Source organism: Notolabrus celidotus, chromosome 1, assembly GCF_009762535.1.
Source record: "Notolabrus celidotus isolate fNotCel1 chromosome 1, fNotCel1.pri, whole genome shotgun sequence".
NCBI lineage: Eukaryota > Metazoa > Chordata > Actinopteri > Labriformes > Labridae > Notolabrus > Notolabrus celidotus.
In genome coordinates this window covers 11,291,943-11,305,170 of record NC_048272.1, presented here as the reverse complement: position 1 = coordinate 11,305,170, position 13,228 = coordinate 11,291,943, and the positions used below count along the sequence as shown (strand labels likewise).

The 13,228-nt window shown below is 38.0% G+C and overlaps 2 protein-coding genes across 4 annotated transcripts in view; one reads left to right on the top strand and one right to left on the bottom strand.

Moving 5' to 3' along the window:
* Positions 1-7,355, bottom strand: part of LOC117807677 (metalloproteinase inhibitor 4-like) — a 43,627-nt gene extending 36,272 nt beyond the window's left edge. The window contains exon 1 of the mRNA XM_034677228.1: positions 7,290-7,355. The gene's annotated coding sequence lies outside the window, so the exon portion shown is untranslated. The remainder of the gene's footprint in view (positions 1-7,289) is intronic.
* pparg (peroxisome proliferator-activated receptor gamma) overlaps positions 1-13,228 on the top strand; it is a 38,436-nt gene that overhangs the window by 1,132 nt on the left and 24,076 nt on the right. The window contains exon 1 of one of the 3 annotated variants that reach the window (XM_034676158.1): positions 12,972-13,039. The exons of the other annotated variants lie outside the window; for them this stretch is intronic. The gene's annotated coding sequence lies outside the window, so the exon portion shown is untranslated. Of the gene's footprint in view, positions 1-12,971; positions 13,040-13,228 lie in introns of those variants that run through there. 3 annotated transcript variants of the gene reach the window in all.

Sequence of the window (13,228 nt, the reverse complement as noted above, 5' to 3'; positions counted from 1 at the left end):
ATGTCAAACATGTGATATCACAGGAGATTTCAGATGAATCATTTACCTGTTTTAAGCCTAGTGTTTTTTAAATATTCAAAGCATGTAGGCTCTCAAATTTGCTTTAGATATATTACGTTTATGTGGCAAAATTCAGTAAAGTTTACTTGACATTTTTGCCATCATACCCATGCAGGTGTTGCTACTCTTCAGGTTTTTTAATAGCAGTCAAATTAAGTTGTGTCTTCCTTCTAGGTAGCCATTAGCATCCACTGATTTGCTGCTGGTGTGTAAAGATACTATTGTATTGCGACCATAAACGAGCCCTTACAATTCTATCTACCTTGACAATACTAAAACTAAATGCAACTGTAGCAATGCAGCTGAAATTTGATGTAGTCTGTCTCTATCATACAACTTTAAAAGCTCATTCAAATTCGTACTGTGATTAATGACCTATTTAAAGTCAAATCTAGTTCATTGTGAGATTTGGAAAATAGCTCCAAGATGCTGCCAATAATTGAGCTGTGCAAAACATGCTAAACAAATTGTTGCAATGCATTTTAGTCTCTTTAAACTCATTTATGATACAGGTGGTGTTAATCAACCGTAAAAACATGCAGAATTAGCCATGAGTAAGAAGTCCTAAAAAGCCAAATGGACAGTTATGAGTGCAAAATGTTAATTCTTAACATGATTCTAAATTATGAGTGAAAGAGGACATTACACATTCATTTTTCAGCATGATATCATGGGTTTTAAGTTTATTAAAGGTTAAAATGTTACCACCAATTTAACATGGCTATTTTTATTTTGGAGAACCCATGATAACATTTACTTGTGGTTCAAAAATTAACCCTATTTGAGGAAGAGAGATTATGAAAGGGCATTTTCTGATGAATATATTCATCTGGATACACGTCATTATACCCCTTTCACATGTCCTCATAACTATTTCAACACACATTTGAAATGAATGCAGCATTGGGCATAATGTTGTCATCATTTGTTCCACGCATTCATGTTTTGGCAGCTATTAAAGTTCTGTTTCTTTTCTGTACAGGATGTAGAAGATTTTTTTTGGCACACATTTTTTTTAAGCAAGGATTGGCACACTATTTGAGCTAAGCTTTTAGTTATTCCACATTGAATATAATAAGCCCCAAACATTAAAGCTGTCCCCCCCAAAAATGATGCAGGTTAATCTCCAGCTCACTATGTCAATATTTTTTCTAACATTTAGCCGCATTCATAAGTCATTGCCATCTCAGTCTTTAATCAAACCGTCAGCTATTAAATACATGTAATATTCCAGTAAGTTCAGTTATTTTGTACAATTATTTTCAAAGGATTGCTGTCCCAATTTAATTTTTTACGCTCTTGGTCAGATTGGAAAATTTAAAAAGGAATATAAAAATTTAAATTTCCCTCATTAACCCCTATCTCTTCCCAGTTAAGAGTCATTGTTTTTACATTTCACTTTTTATGTTATATTATTATATTAACCTAAGTTTTTTTGACCCCAACACTTCATGCTATATTATTAAGTGTAACTAGCCCACTGAAGCAGTTGACCAGTTCCTACCTGATGTTTACAGACTGCACTTATTTTGGATTGTAAGCTACGTTGATGATGGTTGTTTTTATTTGTGAGATACCAAAATGTGTTCTCTCAAAAATGAGTTAGGTGTTTTCTTTGTTGAAGTTATTTTTGGGTCTTTATTAGAGCAGACAGCTGAAGAGAGAAAGGAGCTGTTGAGTAGAAGAATTAGGGATGACATGATGCAAAGGGCCAAAGCAGAGAGCAACCAAGACTGCAGTCTCTGTAAATGTGGGTGCACTTTAATTGCAAAGCTCAACCAGCACCCCAGGGTTGGATGTCTTTTCAGTTTAGAGAAGCTTCTTCACAGGGAGTTAGCACCTGAACACAAATGTTGTCATCACTTACTATCACAGACTTCTCAAGGTACCACCACAGCAAGTCCCTGAGGTGTAGATCCCTGTTTTCTTATATTACTCCCTGATTCCCTGTCTTTTGGTCAATTGCTCTTCTGTCTCTATATTTCCCTACAAGGGAAATCATTTCGTACACACTACCCCTAGTATTTACCACCATGGAGTCTTACTTCCGTCGCCAAGCTTCTATATTCATGTGTGGGCTGGCATCAGTAACTTATCTTTAACACTTTTGAGTCAGACAACAGATGAAAATTCTCCTCAGCTTCGACCTCAAAAATGCTTGGGGGAGATAAAGCTTGATAGTACTACACTACTTGATCACCAAAAGAGCAAAGTAACTGAAAAGTTGTTGAATTTAGAAAACAGTGATGCTCCCAACTTGCTGCTGAGAAATGTAGCCAAACTAGAAACACCTCTACTGTTTGCAGCACTACTGCTCAAGAGTAGATTAGAAGTATATCTGGAGAAAATCTCAAGAAACTTAAATCTGTGCATGATTTGCTTTACTATGCCTGACTGATTGTGTTGATCTAGCATCAGCCAGTGAATTGTTGCTTATCACGTAATATAATTCCTTAAGAGGCTTGTGTGTATAGTATATGTTTGTGTGTATATGTGAATGACTTGAACAAATGTGAACTTCGCTCTGTTGTCGTAAATGGAAGGAGTGTCTCAAGATACCAGGCTATGTTTATGTTGTCCTAACACAGCCTGAGAGTGATGTTTAACTTTCTGTGGACAACATACTCACTCACAAAGCTTGTTTGAGTCGGTGGTGTGTGTGTTGTAAAAGCAAAATTTAGTTTTTAATGGCTCCTCCACACCAGGAATTCTCTCATCTCAGTAGTCATTTAAAATACTTGAAGCAACAGTTTCCTGTCCTCTGTGCAGTTGCTTGCAGCAGCTTAAAAAGTTGTGTGTTAACATAATTACTGCATGAAAGGAAGGAAGATGCACTCGTTCGCATTTGTTTTTGTGTAAATAAGCAGATAAAAAACAGAGTGACACACTCTTGCTCAGCCCACAGATTGTAAACTACTTAAGCCTCTACACCTCCGACATCCTCCGACATCATCCAACTACACATGACATTTAGACAATACATTGTAATTGTTCACCTTAATAACATTCATTTTAAATTAGGTGCCATTATTGACTTAAATATCACCATCTGCTTATTCTTTACTGCAATAGATTTCTTTTGACATCGAAAAAGTTGACACACTAGCAGATTGTTAGCTGATATTAAAAACAAATTAATCAGATCAACTTTTGTGCCTCTGTGGAATGATATTCTTGATTCTTCCTGAGAATCTTACAAAGTGTATTCCTTAACTGTCATTATTTTGTGATTAATCATGAGCTGGAATTAGTAAAGAAAAGCATATGCGGCCGGATGTTTTAAGTGTTCACATTTTGGCAGTGTTGTATGGGTGTGAAAGTCATTGGTGCAAGATGGATTTGAGCAAAGTTGTTGTTTGCCTTAACATGCGAGAAATGCTTTCCGTGACAAAAACACAAAAATGAGTTTAATTCAGATGCTGAATATGCTGAATGTATTTAAATTTTTTCAGTTCACCTCCATGTTCTCAAGCGGAACATTTTTTCTGAATTAAAACGCCTGTATCCGCATCACCTGTTCACCTTTTTCCCTCCGTCTAAACAATGATGGATATTGTGGAAGGAAAATTCTTATTATAACAGTTTGAGAAGTGAGTCATGTTTAAGGTAAAGTTAAACCAAGTTATCAGTTTTCACCTCCTACACTTATAAATCAATGAAGTCTATGTCTTGATGGAAAAACAACACAGATCAGTGCACGCTGCAAACATTCAATCAAAAGTTATTATATTGGGGGAAAAAGGCTTACATTTTCGACAATCCAGACTGAACTTTATCAGAACTGACGTGTTCTCCTGCTTAAGACAGGTTTGGGTGCTCTGTAAGAGCAATGTAAAGAGGTTGTTTTTAAGTTTCTCCCTTTATCAAAAAGGAAATTACATCAGCAGAAGCGAGTTTTTATTTATTCTCCTTTAGCCCTTTGTTCATCCAATATAACATTCTAATGGTAGAGTTACTCTTTAACTCATTAACTCTTTTCATTGAAAAAGGTCTAATATGTCTAATCTAGACCCCAAACCACACATAATTTTCAGTATAGACTCAAAAATGCATACAAATGTTTGCAACCGCACCAAGATCAAAGCTACGGAGAGGTGTCTTCAACTGGTTATGAAACAGAAAGAAATTAATACTGATGGCTCTCTATGATCTACAAAATCAAACGCGATCATCAGTAACAAGATCGGCAATTTCTGAATTGTAAGTTTTAATGTCTTAAGATGCTACGAGGGGGTAGGTGTCAGGCTGGATGACTGACAGCACGCCGCAGAAACAACCGTTTGTTTTGTTTGTTTTTTTTTACAGAAAATGCTACCTTGTCATGTGCAGCATAAGATCTTGAAAGTGATTAGATGTACATCTTTGCCATTGGCAGCAACACAATCAACAGAAACTGAGAGTTTCTCACAGCGTTTTTAAGGCACAAAAAGTTGATAAAAGTATCAATCCTTCAATGTTTGTCGTTAATTCTTGTTAAACACAAGGGAAGCACAATTGTATTAATTTTGGCTGTCATACAGTTTATCTTTTCACTCTCAAAGTTAACTCTAAAGATCTGAATTTCCACTAAAAAGTCAGGTGAGGCAAGAAATGTGAGCCACTAGGTAATCAGATAAGGCTTTCACAACTGTTTCAACAGGTACAGTTGTATCATTGCATAAAAATGTTGTGCCAAAAGTCATAAATGCCGGACCAAAATGTGAAACGGAAATAGTCTTATATAGGGCAGCTGTCAGTTGTACGAGCTGAATAACTACATGGTACTCAAGTGTTTCATTAGGGCAAAAAACAACAACTGATGTGTGCGCTCATACACACTGTAGTGTCATAGGGTGTTATAGTGATCCAACCACAAGTGGATATCATTCAAATAAATATAGGTGAGCTTTGCAGAGGCCCTGTTACATTTTAAACTGTTGTTGTGTTTTGGCCTTTCATTTACACAGAAGCAACAGTTTGGTGACTGAAGATGCTTATTTTAGAAAAACGAGTTTCAGAGTGGCCCTTCCGTCGACATCTAAACAAGTGATACACAGATCCTCACAAAGCATTGAAATTAGAGCCCCATTTGTGTATTGAGACATACGACATTCCCAGAAAAATAACCATAGTAGGAGGATAATAACAGCATGGTGGACTACTGAGCTGTGTTTGTGTTGCGGACTATATTGTGTGTATTAACGCTTCTCCAGACAAAGTTAAGGGTTTCCGAGCGTGCATTCGCCAAAGTTTTCTTGTTTGTTTGTACTGACAGCTCTGTTGAAGAACTTTTTTTAGGAGTGACAACCCCCAAATAAAAAAAAAAAGAACCTAATGTGGAAGCGCTAAAATCTGCTGTTCTTCGAGTGTCCACTTGAAGTTGGCCCAAAAACCTTGGAAGCCACATCCATTTTATAAAGCCCATCTTCACTGCTAAATTAAAAATGTTTAAAGCCATGTACCATAAAGTATTTTCATCTGATTAGCTTATTTCTCTACCAACACACACCGTGCAAGTTTTTCATTATAAGGGGCACTTCTGAGTTGACTGACAGGCTGGCACATTGTAAGTGTTAGTGAGGTGACTAAAGGCTTGCCTCAAGTCTGCCTCTTGCCTTTTGCTAGGTCAACCAAATGTTAGGTTGAGTCAGCATTTCCAACATGGGGACAGCCATCATTAGGCTTCAAAACACCACTTCAGAGACCATCGCTGGACGTCCCAGAGACTACATTAATGTTTTATGCGCTTGGTTTGAATGTTTGGTTTAATATAACTAGATGTCATATACACTTGGATTAAGCACTGTCCACTTGTGATTAAAATGCCCAAAATACACTTTAAGAGCAAGTATTAACAGGGTCCTTAAGACACATTTCAGCCAACACAAACTTGATTAAGTGCCAATACACTTTAACATAGATATTATTCAACAGACAGTAGGGATATTTTGTAACCTTTGCCATAATTTCCCTTTTAGAAAGATGTGGGAGCAAACAGCAATTCCTCAGGTCCAAATCTTGCCCCATATGGGAATACAAGACTGACTCAGCCTAAATGTGCCAGAGGTCCTCTGTGAATTTAGTAGATATGGCTTGACACATCATTCAAGTCCTCCCCCTCAATTTAAAATTGGCTAATAACTGGTTACATGCCAGGGGATTATTGAAATAAAGCATGAAGGAAAGTCAATAGCTTTAATTATCTCTGGAAACATTTCTATCTCTGCTTGTAGCATTAAATACATTTCTTTCTTGTCATCAAGGAAACTGTAGTTGCTCTGGCCATTGCTTTTTGTACTTTCTTTCTCAAACGAGTATTATAAAGTATTCTATTACATATTGCAATTCATAATAATGTCTGAAACCATGGGTTCCTGTTTTCATTCCGGTACCATCTTCTCAAACGATTTCAATGCCCATTCACACTGGGTCAACATGTAGAGAAATACAAATCATGGTGAACCTGGATGTTACAGAAGTTCTGCTATACCATGCTGTGCAGTGTCCTACAACTGAAGACATAGAATGAACACTAGCCACTTATTGTTTTACCTGCCTCACGCATAAAAAGCACTGTTGTTGCAGCCACATCCGCTATATGAACAGCGTGCATTGCAACACCTGAAAATTGAAGCCAAAAGAATCAGAGTTCCCCCTACTGACTGGCTACAAAATAGGTCATAAACTCTGCCTCCCCAATATTAACAGATGGAACTGGGTCAAATTTTTATTTGAAATGCACATAATAAATAAAATCTCCAACATGGTTTCTGTCATTATAGTTGATTCTTACCATGGTGATTAATGGCCAAGTGTTGATTTTTCTCATAAAATTTGTCTTAGTTAGTTATTTGATACTAGAAATGGGTTAAAGTTCCAAGATTGTCAACTCCTCTGACAATTGTGACTCATGTGGTACTGTGTTTTCTAGATTAGCAGAGCATAGGAACCAATGGAGATATGTAGTAAATTTCATTGTATATTGGCTGTATATACAGTCAATGGCTTGGATTATATAATAGTACATTTAAGGAGAGGTGATATTGTGCTTTTTTGTATTTCAAAGTAAATTTTAAGTTAAACTGTCGTATGTTAATGCTAAACGTATTTGAGTAATCCCAGGATGACTGCAGTCTGCTCAGATTAGCTTGTTCAAAAAGACACATGAGAGTTAAACAAGAGTGACATGAAACTTGCTTGGTCACCACTTGGCAAGTCTCAATAAAAAACATAATAAACACAACACTTACCAAACGGAAAGCGTCCTGCCCTGTTCTTTGTTGCAGGGGATTTTCTTGTTGTTCCCCATCCAAACCTTCCAGGTCAGATTCGAGGTCCATCACAAATGTTCATATTGATGATATGTTATTTTAAAAAGTGAAACATTGCTACACTCAATGAGGGTGACTTTGTTGCATGGCAACAATGGAGGAGGCTTCTTGGGAGCTGGCCAGAAAGGGAGCTGGGGGGAGGTGAAGAGACTAAAATCTAAAATTAAGTGTTTGAAACAGAATTGTGGGGATAGTAGATTCGGGTATTGAATGGATACAGTTGTAACGTTAAGTTCAAAGTTAAAGGGTGTTCAGATTTATATTATTGCTTGTATCGTTATTAGAGTCATTGTGTATATAGTGAAGAAGATTGAATAAGCTGTACAATACTAAGATGGATGGAGATGCATCATGATTCATTGTGGCATTAAAATGCACAGTAACAGTCAGCGGAAAAGATAAAATATAAACAATGTTTTTTTTTACCAATCCCAAAGTTGACCCAGTCTGACTCTCAAACCCATGAAGCAATCTGAACTGTGAGTTTTGTGATCCACTGCACCCTTACTCATTATGTTATATAGGACAATGCTGGGGGGGGAAATGCTCATTTGTCACACCAACTCTGACGCTAATTTTGCTTATATCAAACCTTTACCTTCCTTTTCACTGACATTTCTAAATCAGTATCTTTTGTGAACACATTTCCGGGACACATATTTACAGCATGTTCTGTTAATGAAAGTCACATCATGTGTTGTTTTGTTATTGTCCAGCCAAACAGCGGTGGGCAGCACACTCCTGTCTTTTCCTCTTCACTTCGAGGAACAGGGCATGACCCTTCCCACGTTGTACCTCTCCCTCTTCTTACCGTGCTGCCCTCCTCTCACACCCCATCTACGCCAGAACACGTTTATCTGTAAATCTTCTGTGCTGTGATTTCCCATACGACTATGGATGAGATCACTCGCATAAGGTGATCTTTAACCTATGTGACATCATCATATGAAAGTCGTATAGGTGGTTTATCTCCACGTCTGTCTTTCTGTGCCATCTTTTTCTCTTACCTTTCTATACCTTGCTCCCTGTGTTTATCACTTCTGACCTCAGCTTTAAAGATGTGTGTGTGCATGTATGTGTGTGTGTGTGTGTGTGTGTGTGTGTGTGTGTGTGTGTGTGTGTGTGTGTGTGTGTGTGTTTGTGTGTGTGTGTGCGTGTATGTGTATATGTGTGTGCGTGTGCGTGCATCGGATGACACAAAGACAGATTTTGTCTTTGCTCTTCTGTCATAAATAGAAGGAGTGCCCTTAACTGTGCTTTGTTTATGCTGTGTACACGTGTTCTAATACACATTGTATGTCCTTCATACAGCATACCATAGTGTATGTGTACGTGTGTGTGCATGCATGCATGCATGTGTGTGAGGCCTTGACAGCATGCACCACTCCTTCCCCTTATCCAGTGAGGAAGCTCTTGAGGCTCAAGAGACTCATCAACCATTAACTCATACTATTTAAAGGAATTAGGGGAAAGTTCATGTCCTTAGATTATTGTTGAAACTGCGGATTCCCACAGAGCATGGAGTGCACACACATATATAGGCTTACAGTACAAGGATACTTATCTGTCTCATGCTCCCTCTGTCTCATTCTATAGGCATGTTGACAATGTACAGTATACCATTGACCATATCTTATTTTTCAATAATTACTGGCAATTCGCACAAAGAAACAGAAAAAAATCAAGACAGTGATAGACTTCTACATACAGATAAGAAAAGGGAGTGAAAGAACCCCCGAAAGGAAAGTAAAGAGAGCCCACATATCACTGAAATTAGCATTTGAAAATTCCTTATATCTAGGTGTTCAAAGAAGTCCAAAAGCCGACATTTCACACACAACCAATACTTTTACACATTTTAACAAACCTCATTCAAATTCTATCAGACACTAGAGAATTCCAGAGAAGTAAAGTAAATTCATGGTTTTGCATATGCAAATAAATTAAGCATAATCAGAATCATATTAGCTTCACTGGCCAAGTGTGTTTACACTTACAAGACTCCGGTTGTCTTCACTCGCTATGTACAAACATAAAACTAATATGTACAAGCACTAAACATTTAAAAACATATATACAGGCCGGCATGAGACAGTAGTGCAGTGGCAAGGAAACAGTGCAGTGTTCACTGTTATGCTCTGCTACTGTTTGAAATTCATCAAATTGATGAGGGTAGAGCCAACATGGGTCATGTGGACAATGCTGCCCGATTTAGACTCTTTCTGACTGGGATGCGAGCAGCAAACAAAACTAATATCAAACTCCTTATGAACGACATCTTATATTTCTATTTATTTATTTATTTATTTCCTTACTTATTTATTTATGTCTGTACCACGTGTTACTTGATTGTATTGTATTTTATTTTACATTCTGTTTTGTTAATTTGAGCTGGGGTTTGAGGGAGTGGGGTGGTGGGAGGACGGTTGTTTGTGTGTGTGTGTGTTTAAAAACAGAAAAAGACTGTTAACTATTACACTGTATTGGTTGTACTGGAATAATCCTGCAAAAACAAAATTAAAAAAATTAAAAAAAAAACTGATGAGGGTAGAAACTGTCTTTAGCTGTGTTTCCACCAAGCGTCTGGTTCAGTTCGGTACTGGACAGTACCGTAGGCAATTATTAGCATTTCCACTATCAGAAGTTGGGAAAGATACCAAAATAATCGATCCATTCTGTCCTGTTTTAGTGTGGGGGGGGGGGGGACTTCTTTTAGGGTACCAGGAGTACCTCACCGACCGTCAAGGATGGAGCTGCACAAATTGAAATCTGTTGGTCAAGAGAGATGTACTGGATTATATCTCTCTGAACATGATGTTATTTGGTCATTTAGTTGATCGTTTCTAATCATATCAGAGAATGTTTACGGGTGTCATAGAGGTGTTTGTGGTTGGTCTTATCAGGAAACAATCTTGTCCTTAAAGTGTCTCAACACCAGTTTCTCTAAGGTTGTCATGCCTATGGACGCAAAGCGACAATCTTGTGGCCATTTTATCCTGTGAAGGAGGATTTCTTGGTGACCATGATGATGGTGGAGCATGATAAGCAGGGGGGGACTTCAAACGGCTCCAGAGATCTGTTTAAGATCTTGTGTGTGTGTGTGTGTGTGTGTGTGTGTGTGTGTGTGTGTGTGTGTGTGTGTGTGTGTGTGTTGGCATGAAATCGTTCAATATGTTTTTTTTAGAGTCCCCCAGAGTGCTTTTCAGTGGAGTTCACTCAGCATGTTGTCTTGTAATACAAGGCCCACCTCACGTCCCAGTCACACCATGATTCTAACTGCAATGTAGATCATACCCTGAAAAACAGTGTCTATGTGTGTGTGTGTGTGTGTGTGTGTGTGTGTGTGTGTGTGTGTGTGTGTGTGTGTGTGTGTGTGTGTGTGTGTACGTGTAAATCTGGTGAGCCAAGCCTTCCCATCACAATGGATTATTATATGATGTGGCAGTGATCAAAAGCTTGGTTCAAAGATTGAAGAGTTAGATTAGCCTCTTTTGTTTTAAAACCGCTGCGTTGTGTGCGCCTTTGATTGCTTAAACATTTGCTTCTTTGTTGTTGTTATTGTTGTTTAGTAAATGAAAGAGGCAGCAACACATGTTGTGAATATGGAGTTAAGTACTTGAATGTGCATGTTTAGTCCACTGATTGATCAAACGTAACCACCCTCGCTACTTGCACCAAACAGTTACAGTAATATTTGTATTACTGTAGGCCTGAAATGCCGGTTTATATGTAGTGTCTTAGCGTCACGGACTGTGGCTCCAGGTAAAGGCTACTGCCATAATGCTATACTGATCTACTACCTAGATGTAAACAATCACAGGTGACTGATAAAATCTCATAGAATGGTGCAGTTTGGCAGTATATTGATCTGTGCCTGTGTGTGAAGTGTTGCAGGTTAAATGAAAGGGCTACTTTTTTATAGTCTACATCATTTGTGTTGTCAAAAGTACCATTACTTGGACATTTTTTTTAAATATCATGTGTTCAAAACAAAACATTCTAGATTAATTTTGCATAATATTGTTTCAAAGGTACTTGATATATGAAAGATGGCCTAGAAGTTCAAAATCCCATTTACAGAGGCTATAGTCCTTGAGGCAGGTACTGTATGTCATACCCCACTCTCTCTATCTAGTTTTCTCCTCTATATCCTGTCCTATCCCTAAATATAATAAAGGCATAAAAGCCAAAATTCAAGTTGGAAAAAAAAAGATTTTTCAAATTTTCTACCAAAGGCAGCAAAGTCAGCAAGCAAGAAACGGAAGAATAAATCTGGAAAAATAGTAGACAAAACATTATCTCCTTATTGCCTCATGGGTGTTTTGTTGTACAGCATAAATAAATGTCTTACATGGGTGCAGGTGAACTCAGCAATGTTGTTGGCCCACCTTTATATGTTATCATGGCAGCAGATGGAGTTTTCACACTTGATGTGAACACCAAAATTTTCATATTTTTTTAGGAACAGAGCCTGCACAGTTTAACACTTCTTCTAATAGTCTTAGCATTGTTGGAATTGGTTATTGTCTCCTGGTACTAAAGTATAGAAGAAAGCCACTGTCAAGCTAATGTGAGACCACTTGACCCTACTTGTCCAACTGTGACAGCTGTGAGTGAATGATTGATAGGTACAGACAAGCTGAGACTCTCTGTCTCTGAGCTGCTCAGTCAGTCTGTCTCCTCTGTCTCATTTATTTGATAATTGCTTCACTCTGAGTATTTTTTTCACTTTCGTTACATAAGACTTGCCTTTTAATTGCAGATCCCGTGTAGTTTCACGTAACGTATGTACAAATGGTAGTGACAGCATAAACTTTCCAGAATCACAGTTAACAAGGAGAAACCACTTCTCTTTAGTTTGACCTGGAAACGTGTGTGAGAGTTGTTAAGCTTCAAAACTATCAGAACACATTTATTGTACAAGAAAAATAACTCAACTTGGTGCTCAATTTGTTCATTTGAAGATTTAGATTTAAAAAGAAAAATGCTCAGTAGATTTAATCAGTACCTGTGACGATAAAAAGAAACGAACAGAGGACTAGCTGTCTTGTATTGTGTTGGTATTGCATGAGGGGGCTGAAGTGGGTGCGTCACCACTGTCACATCGACAATGAGTGACTGAGAGGACGAAGAGAAGTGCAACCAGAGAGGCATGATGAGGTTGCCTGTCAGAGTGAAGCAACAGGAAATCATCTGCATCTGATGTCTACCACTTAACACACACAGAACAAACACACACGCATGCACACAAACCTACACAGGATAGTACCAAGAAACACTACTAAAAATAAAAAAACAAGTATATACTGTAAAAATAGACAGAGATATACAGATGTTAAAAACTTGGGAATGAAAAACCCACATGCACACACACACACACACACACACACACACACACACACACACACACACACATACACACACACACACACACACAAAGACCACATGATGGTTAGCTGTCTGAACTTTTGCTGAGCCCAGACCTTGTCAGAGAATGAAAATGTTTGTAGTTCCCTTTCTATCGGTCATCACTTCCTGAGGAAAAGCATGACCATGGCACACACACACACACACACACACACTCACACAGACACACTCATGCACCAGACTCTTCTCCTGTCACTGTCACTTGTGCTGAACACTCTCTGAGCTGAAGCGGGATGAGCATGGTGAGTGTCCCGTGCTTTGTGTTTTTTTATGCTGCTGTCATTCAATTATTATTTTTTCATAATCAATGCACACAGTATGCATTGCTGTAATATCCCCTTAAAAACAGTCCGCTGTCACATCTGATATGAGGCTAAACTAAATATGAATATTCTTATAATGATGATGTCGTATGGTGAGTGACTTTCTGC